The sequence below is a fragment of the Culex pipiens genome, chromosome 3, assembly GCF_016801865.2.
Source record: "Culex pipiens pallens isolate TS chromosome 3, TS_CPP_V2, whole genome shotgun sequence".
Taxonomy (NCBI): Eukaryota; Metazoa; Arthropoda; class Insecta; order Diptera; family Culicidae; genus Culex; species Culex pipiens.
Window position 1 is genome coordinate 156,236,788 of NC_068939.1, and position 17,059 is coordinate 156,253,846.

General features: G+C 35.6%; 1 protein-coding gene across 1 annotated transcript in view; it reads right to left on the minus strand.

The window, feature by feature from the left end:
• Positions 1–16,556, minus strand: part of LOC120415386 (uncharacterized) — a 104,172-nt gene extending 87,616 nt beyond the window's left edge. Inside the window, exon 1 of the mRNA XM_052710565.1 lies at positions 16,079–16,556. The gene's annotated coding sequence lies outside the window, so the exon portion shown is untranslated. The remainder of the gene's footprint in view (positions 1–16,078) is intronic.
• Positions 16,557–17,059: the final 503 nt, after the last annotated feature.

Sequence of the window (17,059 nt, forward strand, 5' to 3'; positions counted from 1 at the left end):
CTGGAGTCAGCAAGAGTCAATCAACAAACTTACGTGCGGGCATAAAATGGAATGAGTTAGCTGCTTTCTTTGACCATGTTTGGGCTCCTCTATTCGAGACGTCGTCGTCGTCTTTGAACGAACGCAACACTCCCCGTCGGAACAACTTTCTCCTTCGGAGATCGACGAGAATCTAACAGGGACCACTCTTGGATCAGGGAGGCTGCTGGGGAGTGGGGTTCACCAGGGGAGCAACATACCGGCTCTAATGACATTAAATGTTTGGCTTCTATTCAAACGAAAACAGAAAAGGAGAATTTTAGACTCTTTCTTCAAGAAGCTTGACACCTGACTGAGCTGAGATAGGATAATCCATCATCCAGAGGAGAGAGGAAATACCGAGGAGTCTTGAGATATCGACTAGTCATCACGCATTCTGCTGCCATTAACGAGATTTTGACATGGCTGAGAGCAAGGAAATGGGGAGTCTATTAAAAATTTTCCTGTCGGTTGATAGAGTCTGTCTCCACGTTTGGCTACCTACGATACTGTAGCGATGAACCTCACAGGTGGGAGAATATGTAATTATTATAGAGATGATGAAATGAGATGGATTAAAAGATTGTCGAGAGTGTTATTGAGTGCACGAAGAATCGCTTAATAGGTTCTTAGGAAAAAGTTTGTTGATACTATACAATTAAAAAAGATATTAAAACATCTTAAAATAATTGAGTAATTTCAAAATAAAATTCTGTTGAAATTAAGAGAATCATTCACGCAAATTAAAGAGTGTTTCTTTGGGCTCACTTTTAAATAGAGGTGGGCAAAAAAAGAGCGAGCCGCTCAAAGAGCCGGTTCACTGAAAAGAGCGAAAGAACCGTGGCTCACTTAAAAACAACCGCCGTTTTTTTAAACTTTTGTCTTTTTAAAGAACCGGCTTAAGATGGCATGATTTTTGTTATAAATATAATTTATTGAATTAAAAAAAAAATGTGGTATTAAATTTGTTTTTGTGAATTGAAAATGCAATTTCAAATATTTCAATGCTTATAAAAATTAATCCCAAAAGTAAATGATTTTTTAAACAACATGAAAAAAACTTTTCACTTTGCAACTGTTTGTACATTAAATACAGGCCCGTGATACTGACGTAGCTTGCTGAAGCCGCCACCAAATGTTTAGTGGCGCTGTTTCGGGATTAACATTTCAGAGGGTCACAAATCAAAATATAAATCTTATTTATTTTTTTTTGGAAAACAAATTCCTGTAGCTGTTCAGAATGATTTTTTTATGGCTAGCATCTGGTCTCAGGCAAAGCTTCCCAGCAGGTGTCTTTTTAAAATCCTCTGAAATGTCTTCCGCAAATTCTAATTTGGCCAATGAACTTAGAGATCATCATAATGGTAATTTAAATCTACAATTTTAGGCGGTTCAACCAATATGTGAGCTAAACCATGTTGTTGGGAAACCTTGGGGAAACCTTAAGAGCGAGTCCACGAACAGGGTATAGCCCATTGTTAGGGACGTCGTGGAGCTCACCAATCTGCCAAATTCAGGGGTAGTTTGAACTTATATAACTAACATTTGGGTTAAATATGAGCACTCTAGCTTAATGGAAAGTGGAACAAATCTGGACACAACATTTGAATCAAAGTTCAATATACTCAAAAAAAAAAATCTGCGACTAAGGCAAATTTCAATTGAGCCTAAAAATTCTTAAACAGGGCTTAAAAATGCTACAAAATGAAGGGTGAAGCATCCCAATTGTTCAAATCTAACGGATGTACGAAAAAAAAGTTGAATTTCATCCATTTATGCCTACTCTTTAAAAAAAAAAAATAAAAAAAAAATAATAAGGGTCGGCTCTTGTCGGTTGACATTTCGTATCGTTGGATATGAACCTAATTTCCAATAAATGTGAATCGGTGATTTTTTTAAATTTTAGTATAGTAAAGAGTGTAAATGAATAAATATAAACATTTTAATACATGTTATTCTGAAATTGGCTCAGGAATTCGAATTTGATAGATCCGAGCAAAATTTAATTTTGTTGCGTTGTGTCTATTCTACCTGAAACCAATTATAAATATCCAAATATTGTGCAAAAACTTTGCTAAATTCACTTCCCAATTCACCCCATGTGTCCCGATTTACCCCGGGTAATGGTACACATATAATTTTATTTTAACTAACAAAACAAAAAAAAAATGATTTTCGTCCTTTCGATTTTGCGCCCTTTTTGTTATGTTACTCCCCATAATTTTGACACTAGACACCAAAACTTTGGTACATTTTAGGCTTCAGTGACATTGTATGCAGATGACAGCAGTAGCATCCCCGTGATTAAATATAACCGAAATACAAATTTGAGCATTTTAAATTGCATAATTTGTAAAATATTTCCAAAAATCTACTGGATAGTTTAGAGATTTTGGAAAAAAAAATCCTTTTGTCCGATTAACCTTTAGCGTTTATAGACTTTACCGATTAAATCAGAATGTAGAAAAGAGTTCACTGAATGTTTTCTCCAAATAAAATATCAGCATTAGTTCAATTCTTGCAGAAATAAACGCAATTTTAAAATTAATAGCAATTTTTCCAAATCCTAGATTTAAGTTTAGATGCAATTCAACTAATCGAATGTTTTGGTTCGATTAGAAATCTTGACATAGTGGCGGTCTCCAATGGTTTTAAAGGGCTTCTCGTTTTCAGTTTTATTTTTTTTTATCAAATAATTTGAAAAAGTTCAATGTGAAATTACTAAAAAAATCTTTTCATCCAAATTTTGAAAAAGAGCGAAAAAGCCGTTAAAAAGAGCGGCTCTTTTTAATGAGCGAACGAAAATTAAGAGCGGTTTTGCCCATCTCTACTTTTAAATATTTTATAAATTCAGTTCCTAGTACAATAAAAGATCTGTTTACAACCACATAAATTTCCTGTCAAAATAAAAAAAGTTCATTCAGAAACAAACATATTTCAATGTTTGTTTCTGAATGACCTAAGAAACAATTTGAGAAAAATGGATTTGGAAAGATTTCTAAAGGTAGTATTTCAGCATTCTTCTTATTTAGTATTTAAGTATTTTAGTATTTTAGTATTTTAGTATTTTAGTATTTTAGTATTTTAGTATTTTAGTATTTTAGTATTTTAGTATTTTAGTATTTTAGTATTTTAGTATTTTAGTATTTTAGTATTTTAGTATTTTAGTATTTTAGTATTTTAGTATTTTAGTATTTTAGTATTTTAGTATTTTAGTATTTTAGTATTTTAGTATTTTAGTATTTTAGTATTTTAGTATTTTAGTATTTTAGTATTTTAGTATTTTAGTATTTTAGTATTTTAGTATTTTAGTATTTTAGTATTTTAGTATTTTAGTATTTTAGTATTTTAGTATTTTAGTATTTTAGTATTTTAGTATTTTAGTATTTTAGTATTTTAGTATTTTAGTATTTTAGTATTTTAGTATTTTAGTATTTTAGTATTTTAGTATTTTAGTATTTTAGTATTTTAGTATTTTAGTATTTTAGTATTTTAGTATTTTAGTATTTTAGTATTTTAGTATTTTAGTATTTTAGTATTTTAGTATTTTAGTATTTTAGTATTTTAGTATTTTAGTATTTTAGTATTTTAGTATTTTAGTATTTTAGTATTTTAGTATTTTAGTATTTTAGTATTTTAGTATTTTAGTATTTTAGTATTTTAGTATTTTAGTATTTTAGTATTTTAGTATTTTAGTATTTTAGTATTTTAGTATTTTAGTATTTTAGTATTTTAGTATTTTAGTATTTTAGTATTTTAGTATTTTAGTATTTTAGTATTTTAGTATTTTAGTATTTTAGTATTTTAGTATTTTAGTATTTTAGTATTTTAGTATTTTAGTATTTTAGTATTTTAGTATTATTTTAGTATTTGAATATTTTAGTATTTTAGTATTTAGTACTTTAGTATTTTAGCATTTCAGTGTTTAAGTATAATTTATATTTTTGATTTGTTGTAGTTTTGTTTTTTTTTACCTTTGAATTTTATTTTTTCATGTTTTTTTTTGAATTTCTGTAATTTTTGTAAATTTTAAACGATTGCTAGCAATTATTGAAAATTTGAGATAAGTCCATCACTGTTGTATACGCCAAAAACATCAAAATGAAATTTCTCCAAAAAGAAAAAAGTAAAACCTGTAACCTTAACCTGTCGTCACCTCGTGTCCAATTAGCTGAAAATTATGTCTCAAAAATCACGGTCGTCCACTAAATAAGACAAGCCGTCCATCGCATGCAAGCTTCTGTAAGGTTAATTGTCACATTTAAGCCTTCCGGGTTTGAGTGACGAGCATAAAACTTTCAGCGAAAAAAAAAGAGATAAAATTAAGGGAAAATCTTTTCAAAAACCTGTGACTGCGCAGCATCTGCGCACCTTTTGGGCTTTTTTTTTGGGTGAAGTTTTACTTTTTGTTTCATCCTCTGCACCCTAATAACAATCATCATCACACACTACCGCCGTATGATTATATGGCCCAGCACGCACACACGCATTGCACCACCATCGTCGAGCCCCTCGTCGCGAGAGACCTTGGAAAAGCCCACGAGGGGCGCACGCGGTTTTTGTGGTTTGTATTTATCTTTATTAAAATTCATTCTTTTATTTTCGTTACTTTTTTTAGTAAAGCGCCTTTTTTTTCTCCACTCTCCTCTTTTCTCATCCTCCTCTCTTCGTCGACTTTTGGCTGAATGCGAAGGATTTTCAGCGAGATTATTAGCAATAATTATGATTATTATTATTTGGAGAAAGTTTCTGTTATTTTTTCCCTTGGTCTCGGCCGCTGGGTGGTTGTTTTTGTTGTTGTTTCGATGAGCTCACACTGATGATGCGTGCATGCATGTGATTTTGCCACGAGATAAAAAAAAAACAAAAAAAAAAACGAACGATTGGTTTCGGTTTATTGCGTATTGTGACGCCCCTCGGTGCCGGATTCGAGCGATTGCACATGCCGGTATTATTATTATTACACGCAGCATCAGTGTCGGCAATATTCATGCGGTTTGTGTGCTTTACCCCCTGGCGACAATACGGTGGCTCACGTGAAAATTTGGTATTCATGTATGCTAATTGGCAAGATAAAGACTCCAGCACGGAAAGGATATGCACAGTATTTATTGAAAAAAGTAGGACGCACTATTATTAATAATTTTAATGGGATATGAAATATAATAATAACGAATGAAGGGTATTCCGAAAGTTTATATAAATCAGTCTAGATTCACATGCTTGTATGCTGCTCGGAACACAGTGTTTAATTGGAGAACTGTTGATCCCTTTTTTCCCTGAAAACTCATTCTAATGTTTCATAATGTTTAATAACCATCAATTATTATCAAAGAATTTAACGTAAACATTAAATAAAATATAGACTACTCTTCAAATCAGGTGGTTAATCTTCGTTCATCACTTATTAAAGATGTAAACGATCGTTTACCCTTTACCCCCAAAGGAGCTAAAAGTACTTTTTTCCACATTATTTCGACCCCATCCCCATGCAAAGTGCATCTCCATTAGCGCGAAATGGCATAAGTCTATGGCATCATTGAGCGCGCCACCGATTACGGTTGACCTTCACGACGAAGCATCCCAGGGTATCAATTTCGCCATCTTGCACCACCCTCTACACGGTTACGGTATTCATAGGTTCAAACCCTCACGCGGGTAGTTTGAGGAGGAGGTCCCTCAATGCTTTGCAATGTGGGGGAGCCTCCGCTACCTACCAATTCCTTAAATCACGTTTTCCTGTTACAACTCGATCTCCCGCCAACGCCAAGTCCCAGGCAAAACAATGAGCTAATACTCTCCGCTCGGTTTAATAACCTCTTAGCTCACCTTTTAAGCCCCATCGCCAGGTTAGAGCAGCTAGCGCGCCAAACATGGGGGCCGTTGTTGCCGGCAGCAGCAGCCAACACATGGGCGGCCGACGCCGCGAATGAAAGAAAACCTTGCGCAAAAAAACTTTCTCTTTTATTATAACCCGTATTACTGTGCCGTCGCTGCTACCCGTTCCGGCCGACCGGGGTCCCGTCCCAGCCTGCGGCCATCACTCTAGCGGGCAGACTGTAGGTACGGTCTCAAGCCAAACGATGCGATACCTGAGCTGAGAAGTTGTAACACTGACGTTAGGCTGCTGCTTAGGGAAGAATTGGTTTGGAACTAACGAGTGTGGTACCGTCATTGGAAGTTAATTTGATATTTTAGTAGATTTTTTTTTATAATAACTATCATAGTGGTTCAAAGTTGACATTTCGCTGTCTATTACTAGCGTGCCCAGCTCTTTGAAGAAGGTTGGGCAATAATATGGACGTTTTGAAAAATACGTCATTTGTGGACACCCCCTGACCAAATTTATAACAAATTTCTGTGGATGGTGGGGCAGTTGCCCCATGTTGCCCCACCCTGTGCACGCTAGTGCAGTGTCTATTAAAATCATGGAAAATAACTTATGACTATTTTTTTTGTCAAGGTAAAGTACGATTTTTGGGGCTGGAAATCATAATGAGAACAGAAATTTTGTTTCTAAGATGCAAATCTATAAAATCGTACAATTCAAAATTGCATTTTGTCACAATTAAACTCTCTCTAACTATAAATGAATAAAAAAATCTAAGTGTAAACGAAATCTTTCATTTGTTGAAATATTTTTCAACAATTTCCTGCTCAAATTCATAACGTCATGATTCGAATTCGAATTCGAATGTATGTCAAATCTCTGTTATTTGACGAATTCTAACATCAACTTTTATTTAAAGTTTGTTTGAACGCTGTAGTTAATGTCAAAACAATTAAATAAAATAAAATTATAAGATTACCAAAAATGCGAAACATTTCACTGAAATATTTCATAGGCGTCCGAAGCACCGGGAAGGCAAAGCAGAAATTTATGGTTTTGATTTCCTTAAATTCTAGCAAATTTTTAAATAAAATATCGATTGTTTTGATGTTAACAGCTTATTTGAGACCTACACAGCTAAAAAAGTAGTAATTCAGCTGCGTGTAAAAGGCCTGGGTGTAAAATAAATATTGCATTATTTTATGCAATTTTATGTGATTTTACACCCTGAAATATGTAGCCCATCAGTATGGGAAACCTATTTGACCGAAATTTCAAACTAATATATGCGTTTATTCTTACAGCTTTTCATCGGTCTGATGGCTGAGTGGGCTAAGGCGCCAGTCCTTACTGTTGGTGCTGGGTTTGAATCCCGTCGGCTGCAACTTTTTTTGTGTATGCAAAAATTGTACATGCAGTGTGTAATATTAAGTGTTTATTTTGACGAAGGTGATGTGCATGCTTTTGCATGCGATTTTACCATCGGATTTTTTGCTGTGTAAAAGAATGCCATTCACTAACATTTCAGTCCAAATTTTTGCGATTCATTAGCAAAATCGAGTGTCCGGAATTCGAAGCAAAAGTGTCCGGATTTCGAATCAGCTTTTATCAGTGTCCGGGATTCGAAGCACAACAAGTCATTTTAATTTTCAAATTCTGATGATTTTTTTTAGAAAAGACATATTTTGCATGCATTCTCTTAAAACTGACTGTTAATTCTAGATCCTGATGATATTTCTTCATTTCCAACTTATTACATAATTTTTTTTGTCAGCTATAACAAAAATGATATGCTACTAAGTGTCCGGATTTCGAATCATGACGTTATTGAATCAGACATTTTGCATCTTACATTCTATTGTTTAGAAAAATTAAACACGTTTTTTTCAAAAAGAAGTTTTTTCACAATCAAATAAAAGGTTTTTATACAACAAAAATAGCTTTCAACTGGAATCAAAGTGCTGCTGTGTAATTTTCTGATTCCACACAAGATAGGTCGATACTGTTTTTTTTCCTTAAAACCAATGTTGTTAAATTGCAAAATTTGTCGAAAATGCTCAAATTTTTAAAATTTGCAATATTGGTTTGAAGCGAAATTTGTAATGCATTTTCAAATTATGAGAGATTTTTTTAGAATAAAAAAAACTATTTTTTTACAAAATTCAATATATTTCCGAAAGTACTCAAATTTTCATCATTTGAAAACGATCGGGTATCAAACGAAGCGAAATTTGGTATGCGTTATCACTTCATTAGAGTTAATTTTTGTTATAAATTAAAATTTTCACAAAATACCATATTTTTCTAAAATACTCAAATTTTCAAAATTTGCAAAGCGACCAAACAAAGCGAAATTTTGTATGCGTTTTCACTTTATTAGAGCTTTTTTGCTTGCTTAAAACTAACGACGAAACGAAGTTGACTTTATAGCTGTCGGCCACCATTGCTGGTACCAACCACTAGTGTCTTCCTTTTTATCTACAAGGACTTCGCCGCCCTGGGCTCCTAAGTGTATGAAAGTATGGCACGGAGCGACGGCGCCGAATACCCATATTTACACAAAGAATTTTAGAGCGCCCGCCGCGGGATTCGAACCAGCGACCTCTGGATTGTGAGTCCAGTGCGGTCCGATTGATCCACACGGGCGGGACGAACACAAACGTACAGGTTTTATGTGAAATTGCTGTAACTTATAGAAAATTAAAAGTTTGGATGAACATTTTGCTTAAGATTTCTTCAAAATGTTGAAAGGGGGATCAAGTTACCCCTAACATTTGTAAAATGCCGGTTTCAAATATTTTTTTAAAACGCTTGGCATGATTCGAAGAGTTTATCTGATCAAATAACCTTATTAGCAAAGCATAGATGAATGTTTAAGCTTTCAATTCATGTAAAAAGTTTATAGTTTTGTGAGAAATTGACAGAGTTATGTGCGATACAAAAAAGGGGATCAAGTCTCCACACTCTCCCCTACTCACGAAAAAATATTGTGAAAATTTGAGTTTTTTTTTTTCCCAAAAAAGACTCTAATAATTGGAAAATGCATAACAAATTTCGCTTCGTTTGATACCCACATTGAAAATTTTGAAAATTTGAGTATTTTCGTAAATATGCGGTACTTTGTGAAAATTTCGCTTCGTTTTCGTCCCAACGTTAACGATAGAATTATCGTGATCGTTGTTGAGCCTTGATAATTTTATCGTTTACAACCTTGCTTAAAACTTTATGATCAAAGATTAATTTTGGAAATTTAAATAAAAAATACAAATGAATTCCAAAGCGCTAATAGTAAACGGTATCATAAAAGCTAGACGAACTAAGAACAAGTAAGAACTGCAATACACCAAACGGTGCCTTGAGTCCGATCTCTTTGTTGGTAAATCTTGAAAGCGAAAGTTCCGAAAGAAAAACTCCAGCTAAGGGGTTCGAAATAAAACAATTCTTGGGCGTAGGTTGCGGGGGCAAAAAATGGACAAGGCAACAAAAAAAAGCGGCAAAATCCCCTACGAAACTCGGTTTTATGGTCGCTGGATCAAGATCAGCGGGCTTCGGTTACAGTTCTGGGCAAGGGGCCATTTTTTTGTCGAGCAACATCCGTGAACGCGCGCGTCATCGAGTTTGCTCACTTTCCTTGGAAAACAATTTCGCAAAGCCATAAAAATCTTTTCACTGGAAGGCCATGAAAATCCATTGTGTCGAGCCCCTTTGAATGAAAGGGGATGAGGGGAAGGCCGTTTCGGCGAATTTGAGCGGGATTATGGCCATGAACCAGTTTCTGGAGTTTCTTAATTCGAAAATTTGATCTCCCCCTCGCGTATATTGAAAACGATACCCATTTGTTGTCTGTGTTTATGGCTCGTGAAGAAAGTATCAATTTTATTGGTTAATTTGAGCGCGACTGGTTTTGGCGGGTTTTTGTGACGGGTTGCGGTTACTTTTCCTTTCTTCATGATAAAACGCTAGTTATCTTTGGAACACTCAAGTCATTGACCTGTTGCAGTCGACTGTCCTGTTCTGGAATTTCTCGTCGTCCCACACGTCAAGCCTAACACGCCATGTAGTGCACCACACAAGTCACTTCTGCTGCAGCCGAGTACTTATGCAAAACAAGGCAGACCCCCAGATCACGTATACGAGATCTGTGCACCAGAAGTGCCAGGAGATCGCGTACTCTCGCGTAGACAACACGTGCTGTACGGTAACACTGGTTCCGCCCGCACCCCGTACGGATTTGTAGACTTGAACCGCAAAACGAAAACTTTCACCGTACCCCGTAAGCCATCGTCTGTGGCGTACGCCAAGTCAGGACTGCTGGTACAATAGGGTGGTTCATCGTTTAGTGAAAAGGATTAAAATCTAATCCCCCAAACTCGCAATCATTTTGGTTTCAAATTGAGATCAATTCTACCAAAAGTCATGTTACCTACAGTAGATTACAGAATAAACTAGTGATCCACCCTACCGATTCATTCTGGTTGCAAACTGCATGGTTTGATCCCGAAGTTATGAAAAATGGTAATTTCAAGTCCGGGTTAGTTATGGGAAGGCGCTGTTCTCCATTGAACTCCATCCCCGTGGTATGCGGATCCGGGAGTGACTGATGATCAGTCACTCGGAAAAATCAAGTCAAACAATTTGTAGTAATTTTTAATTGCTCGTTATTAAGCGCAAACATGGCGATTGGGCCGGCCTAAAAAAAGGGACCCAAGAGGACGATTTATTACTTTTAAATCAACGCCTGCAGGCCTGAGTCGCTACTAGAAAAGAGCAAAAAAAAAAGCTCGATGGAGATTCGAGGAGGTACGTCCTGCAGTGCAGACCAGAAGCGCGAGAAAAGAGTTTATGTTTAATGCATTTTCACTTGGCCCAGCCGGCAGCAGTATGTAGGGGCTGGTTGATCGGTTAATTAAGGCGCACCAGATGAGTTATGGGCTATTTAACATTGAGTTTTTCTGCTGCTGTCCGGCCCGGGCGGCGAGATTTTTCAGGTGTTGGCTACGAAGACGGAACCAGATATCGGATGTACGATGGCCAGTATGGAGCTGGGGAGCTCATTGAACCTCGATGGGAGTGTGGGGTTTGTCGCTGAAAATGTTGGTTGAAGTCTTTTAAGAAAAAATGTGAGTTTGTTAATTAAACTCAGGGAAGTGATTTTTTTACTAATATTTTTGATTATTTTTTAACTAATGTGACTTTATTTTTAGTGATATTTATATTTTTTCAAACAACACTGTAATCACAAGTGATACCGTAAACTGGGGTGACTTTGATAGGTTTTTCAAATGCCCGTCAAATTAATATCTCAACATTTTTGAAAATTTTGAGTATGTAAGCATTAAAGGATAACTTATTATCGAACATATATGCAAAAATGTGACTGTTCCATTGGATGTATCAAAATTAGTGGCCAGATCAAATTTCTATCAATGTCACCCCGGGCTATCAAAGTCACCCCAGTTTACGGTATTTTGTGAGTTTTTTACATTCTTTCAAACATGAGTAGTTCTATAACTACTTATAAGAGAGGTATTCATACTTTTAAACATTTTGAGTATTTACATTTTTTCAAACATGAGTTGTTTGAGAAGAAGTCTGATTTCATGAAAATGTCTGACAATATACTAAAAAATTCGTGTCGTGTGATTTTAACTTTCATACGGTTTGAAAATTTGAGTGAAATATATTTTAAAACATTTTTAAGCGAAATTTTACTAAAAATGATATGCTTTAAAAATATTTTGACTGCCTTACGGAATGAAAACTTAAGTGAAATATATTTTAAAACAATTTTAATGCGAAATGTTTTGCATTTTAAAAGAGGTATTTAAAAGCCCATTATGTTTGGCTGAAAAGTTACCTGATCTGGCATCACCTTGATACATTGCACCTCAACTGGTATTTATTCAATGTACTGAGTAAACAAACAACATGAAAACGCTTTTATACATTTTAAAATCATTGAAAGATAAACAATGAACTTTCTGAAAAGTTAAAAATTCAGATGATCTTGTAACACTGGAGATTAATAAAGCTTTCCAATAGGCCATACGGTTGTTTGATCTGGCAACACTGTCATGAGGTTTTGGAGGAAATATGTGTATGCTAAATTAAAGTTTTGTGATCATTCCTGTTTATAATTAATTGTGTCAATCAATCATTACCTTTTGAATTGCAAAAAAACGGGGGCGACATTGGGTCAAATGAAACTAAAATGATGCTCAAATACAAGGATATGATAAAACAAGTCATCCAACAATGTTTCTTGTTCGAGGGAATCATATTGACATGCTAAAATGTTTGAAGTAGAGATTTTCAAACGTTTGGGTACTTTTTGATCAATTTCAACAAAAAATTTAAAAAGTTGATATTTCGAGAGGTCATTTTTGGTCAAAAACGTACCTCAACTTTAGACAGCTGCTAAAATGACAGGATTTGTTCTAGGAACGAGATTTTTTCAGCAAAGTCATCTTAAGATGTCCCTTGCACAGTCCATTTAACAGAATTTAGTTTCATTGAGAAGTAGGGGAAGGTGGGGCAAGACGACCATATGGGGCAAGAGGAACAATCGCTCGTACGGCCGTAATTTTTACAATTTTGATTTTTTCCAGTATGAGGAATTGTTGCTAGCAATGCAATTAGCTGATTCTACTACCACATAACCGCCAAAACGACGTAAACGCCACGGGGAGTAAGATTTAATGAAGTTTTTTTCAAAACCTTTAGAATTTAGTTTCATTCATAAGTAATAATTTTTTTTTCGTAAAAACGATAAATTTTTTAAGTAAAATATTATTATTTAATCTAAAAATGGAAGAAACCTTTCAAATACATTCTAATCTGATGTATCTAAGTGATAACAGTTCAATTGTTAGCAAATTAACACGTTTTTTCATGCATTGTTCCTCTTGCCCCAACGTTTTGTTCGTCTTGCCCCACTAGTTGAGTAGAACGTACGGAAAATCAAAAAAATTAAAATCAATTTTTTACATTAAAAAACAGGATTTTTTAATAACTTGTTCTAACAAAGTCTTAGTCAAGACCTAGAATAAGTTGATTATAATATAACCCGACATATTTTTTAACTTTTTAATGGGTTATACCGAGAATTTCCTTAGCTTGTTACACATGCCCCACTTTCCCCTAACTGAGAAATGGTTAAAAAAATCAAATTATTCGCTCAACAGCATTGCCTTGGCGTTCTCGATTGCGAGATTCCTACTCGAAACTAGGTGTCCGAAGGCTTGATTGTTGAGGCAACTGCAAACCTCTTTTTACACCTACACAGAAAAAAAATTATGGTAATATTCATCAGGAAATGGTGACAGATTTTGTGGCAAAAAAAATGATTAATTTTACCCTAGAAAATGATGAATTTTCATCAGTTTTTGATGAATATTCACCAGGTTCACATTTTTACACATTTTTTATGTAATATTAATCATAAAAAGAGGTTATATTCAATCTACCAAATTTTCAACATTCCAAAACCCACCTTTTTTTTCTGTGTAAGCTTCCATCCACCCCGGGATTCGGACTGACGACCTTTGGATTGTTAGTCCAACTGCCTACCAGCGACTCCACCGAGACAGGAACCAGGGAGACGACTCCTACACCTGGACTGAGCTAACGACCTAACCTCTAGGTTAGTCCGGGGCCAACATTTACTTCCCGTCCGACGGAAGGCGTGATCAGACAAATCTCGTCTCGAAAAATGTCACCGGGACCGTCTGGGATCGAACCCAGGCCGACTGGGTGAGAGGCAATCACGCTTACCCCAACACCACGGTCCGTAAAAAAATACTTTGACCCAACCTCACCTCCAGACCCAATGTCACCCCCACTGACGGTACATAAAAAAATAATGTTCGGATTAAGTTACACACACTTTTAGAAAAAGGTCTGTAAATAACATTCATGAGATCTTTTTTCTTTGTTTTTAGGTGTGAAGAAAAAATAATCAAAAATGTATTCAAAACATTATTATTTTTACATTTACATTTTTTACATTTTGTTAATAAACTTATCAACTACCCTTACGCATTTGACGTTAAATTAATCGTCCTGCTTTTTTAACAATCAATTATTAAAAAGTGCTTTCTGGAAGACTTGATTCCTGCATTTTTACAGTCACTGAAATTATCCTTAAGTTTAAATGATTGGTTCAGTTTTCCGTACATCACCTTTTTATCATTTTTATCACGACTTAATGTATTTTGAATCATTTTTTTAATTTGTTTGTAAACAAAAATTACCAGCTTTTTAAACTTGCTCAAATTTGGTCCAAATAAGAAAATTCTTAGTTTTTAAATACTTTTATACTAAACTTGTTATATTTTGAGCATATTCGTACATGTTTCATATGAAATTTCACATAAAATCAATAGTATGGATGAAACAGAAACATGTTGCATTTTTTATGGATGATTGCCCACGAGGATCGGAAGGAGGGGGTTTGAGATTTCTAAAAAAGAGCTAACGTGGTTTATGGATGGTCCCTACCAAATATGCTTAAATTAAAAATGTTTACTGACCAAAATGAATAATTTTAGAATAAACTTTTGTTATATGAACGATTTTTTAATTTAAAAATAAAACTAACTTAATCCACCTATGTGGTTGGCGCCTTCCTCACTTTTTACCAACATTTGGTGATATGATGGGTTTGGACACCAATTCCATCTATTTCTCAATAAAAAAAATACACAAATGTCACTTAAGCGGTCATAACTTGAGACTGAGCGTTGCCAGATCTTCAAACCTAACCAACGATGGGTCGGATGATGGATCCGGACATAGTTTACAAACATTTAAGTGAGATCCGGCTTCAAAAAAGTACATAAATATCACATAACTTGAGACAGGGTTGCCAGATCTTCAATGTTTTGGACTCATTGGAAAGGTCTTTTGATTACCTAACCAACGATGAGTCGTATGATGGATCCGGACATAGTTTACATACATTTAAGTGAGATCCGGCTTCAAAAAAGTACATAAATATCACATAACTTGAGACAGGGTTGCCAGATCTTCAATGTTTTGGACTCATTGGAAAGGTCTTTTGATTACCTAACCAACGATGAGTCGTATGATGGATCCGGACATAGTTTACATACATTTAAGTGAGATCCGGCTTCCAAAAAGTACATCAATATCACTTAAGGAGCCATATCTCGAGACAGGGTTGCCAGATCTTCAATGTTTTAGACTCGTTGGAAAGGTCTTTTGATAACCTAACCAACGGTGGGTCGGATGATGGATCCGGACATAGTTTACAAACATTTAAGTGAGATCCGGCTTCTAAAAAGTACATAAATATCACATAACTTGAGACAGGGTTGCCAGATCTTCAATGTTTTGGACTCATTGGAAAGGTCTTTTGATTACCTAACCAACGATGAGTCGCATGATGGATCCGGACATAGTTTACATACATTTAAGTGAGATCCGGCTTCCAAAAAGTACATCAATATCACTTAAGGAGCCATATCTCGAGACAGGGTTGCCAGATCTTCAATGTTTTAGACTCGTTGGAAAGGTCTTTTGATAACCTAACCAACGATGGGTCGGATGATGGACCCGGACATAGTTTACATACGTTTAAGTGAGATCCGGATATATGTGAATACACATTTTTATATATAACTTTTGAACTACTAATCGAAACTTCAATCTGTATTAACTCGATCTATGGGACCCTAAACCAAGTCGAATGCAACAGGTTCGGGTCAAATCGGTTCAGCCAGTGCCGAGAAACATGAGCTAGTTGGTTGGTCACATACATACATACACACACACATACACACACACACATACACACACACATACACACAGACATTTGTTCAGTTTTCGATTCTGAGTCGATATGTATACATGAAGGTGGGTCTACGACGTTTTTATACAAAGTTCATTTTTAGAGCAGGATTATAGCCTTACCTCAGTGAGGAAGGCAAAACATATCGTAAAATTACTTGTTTGAAAACGTTTTGAATAGCTTATACACGGAGAAAAATCAGTTCTCAAAATCGGGAACAAACGTTCTTGAAATTCGGAACCAATTTTGAAAAACGTGCCATAGAATTTGATTTAGATTTGAGGTTCCTAATTCATGAACGCTCGTTCCCGATTTATGGAACTGATTTTTCTCCGTGTACAATCTGTATTAATTGTTGAGAGTGCCTGATCAACGCCATTCCCGTTCCGTATCTTCCTAATTGAACAACATGCGCTTACCTGGTAGAAAGTGATTCCAGCGGGGTCCCCTCGATTTACGATTCACACTCCGGGCAGGTAATCTTGCTCGCAGTAAACAACCAACTTTGTTGCTTCGGCAATGCACGTTGGTGTTATTAATCCAATCACTTTCTAACAGTAAAGATGTCGACTTATCCCTCGTTTGTGTTGTTTTACTTAATTGTTGATTACTTTTTTCACGGCTTGTGTGATCAAGCTATAAGTTGATTACTCCAAATTCAACTTCTTTTTCTTCCTCTTTCACTGTCGCAATCGATTATCACAAAAACCTTAAATTAATCGCACCTTAAACTTTCCGATTATCGCGGTGTCAACACACAAACACACACACGACCACAACCACGTCCAAAAGGGAGATATTTAGGTATGTGGGTAACTTCTTGGGCCCGAAACCGTTTCGGCTTTCGGATTTCCTTTCACTTCCTTGCGAGGGTGTCCGAGCGAACGATCGGTCAGCGGATACTGTGGCACTTCGTGCACTCTTTCCTGACGGTGACGCTGTATTAACACTTATCACTTTCGGTTCGGTATCGTTAGGGTTGCCTGTGTTGTTGTCTTGTGTTTCCGTCTTTCACGCAAACCACTGCTGCGCTGGTGCGAACTCACTCTCACCTCCTCCCATCGGAACTCAGCAGCAGCACTAACCTCTGGTGTAGGCTCGTGAGTCAGTTCCATGTCAAGTTACAAATTATTTTAATTTGAATAATATAAAATAATATTTTTAATAATCATTACTTCAAAAATGAATTTTCTTAAACATATTTTTTTTATCAAAACAAGTTGCAATTTTCCATGGATTTTCCTTCCCCACGGAGAGGGTTCGTCACTTGGCGCGCGCAAACACAACGAAGTCTTTTCGCGTAGAAAATTTGCATTCAAAAGAATCGCATCTCGCGCACAGTGAAAGGGAAAGCGACGAGCGAGTGCAAAAGTTTGCGCCACTTCTAATTGGCTTGCGGT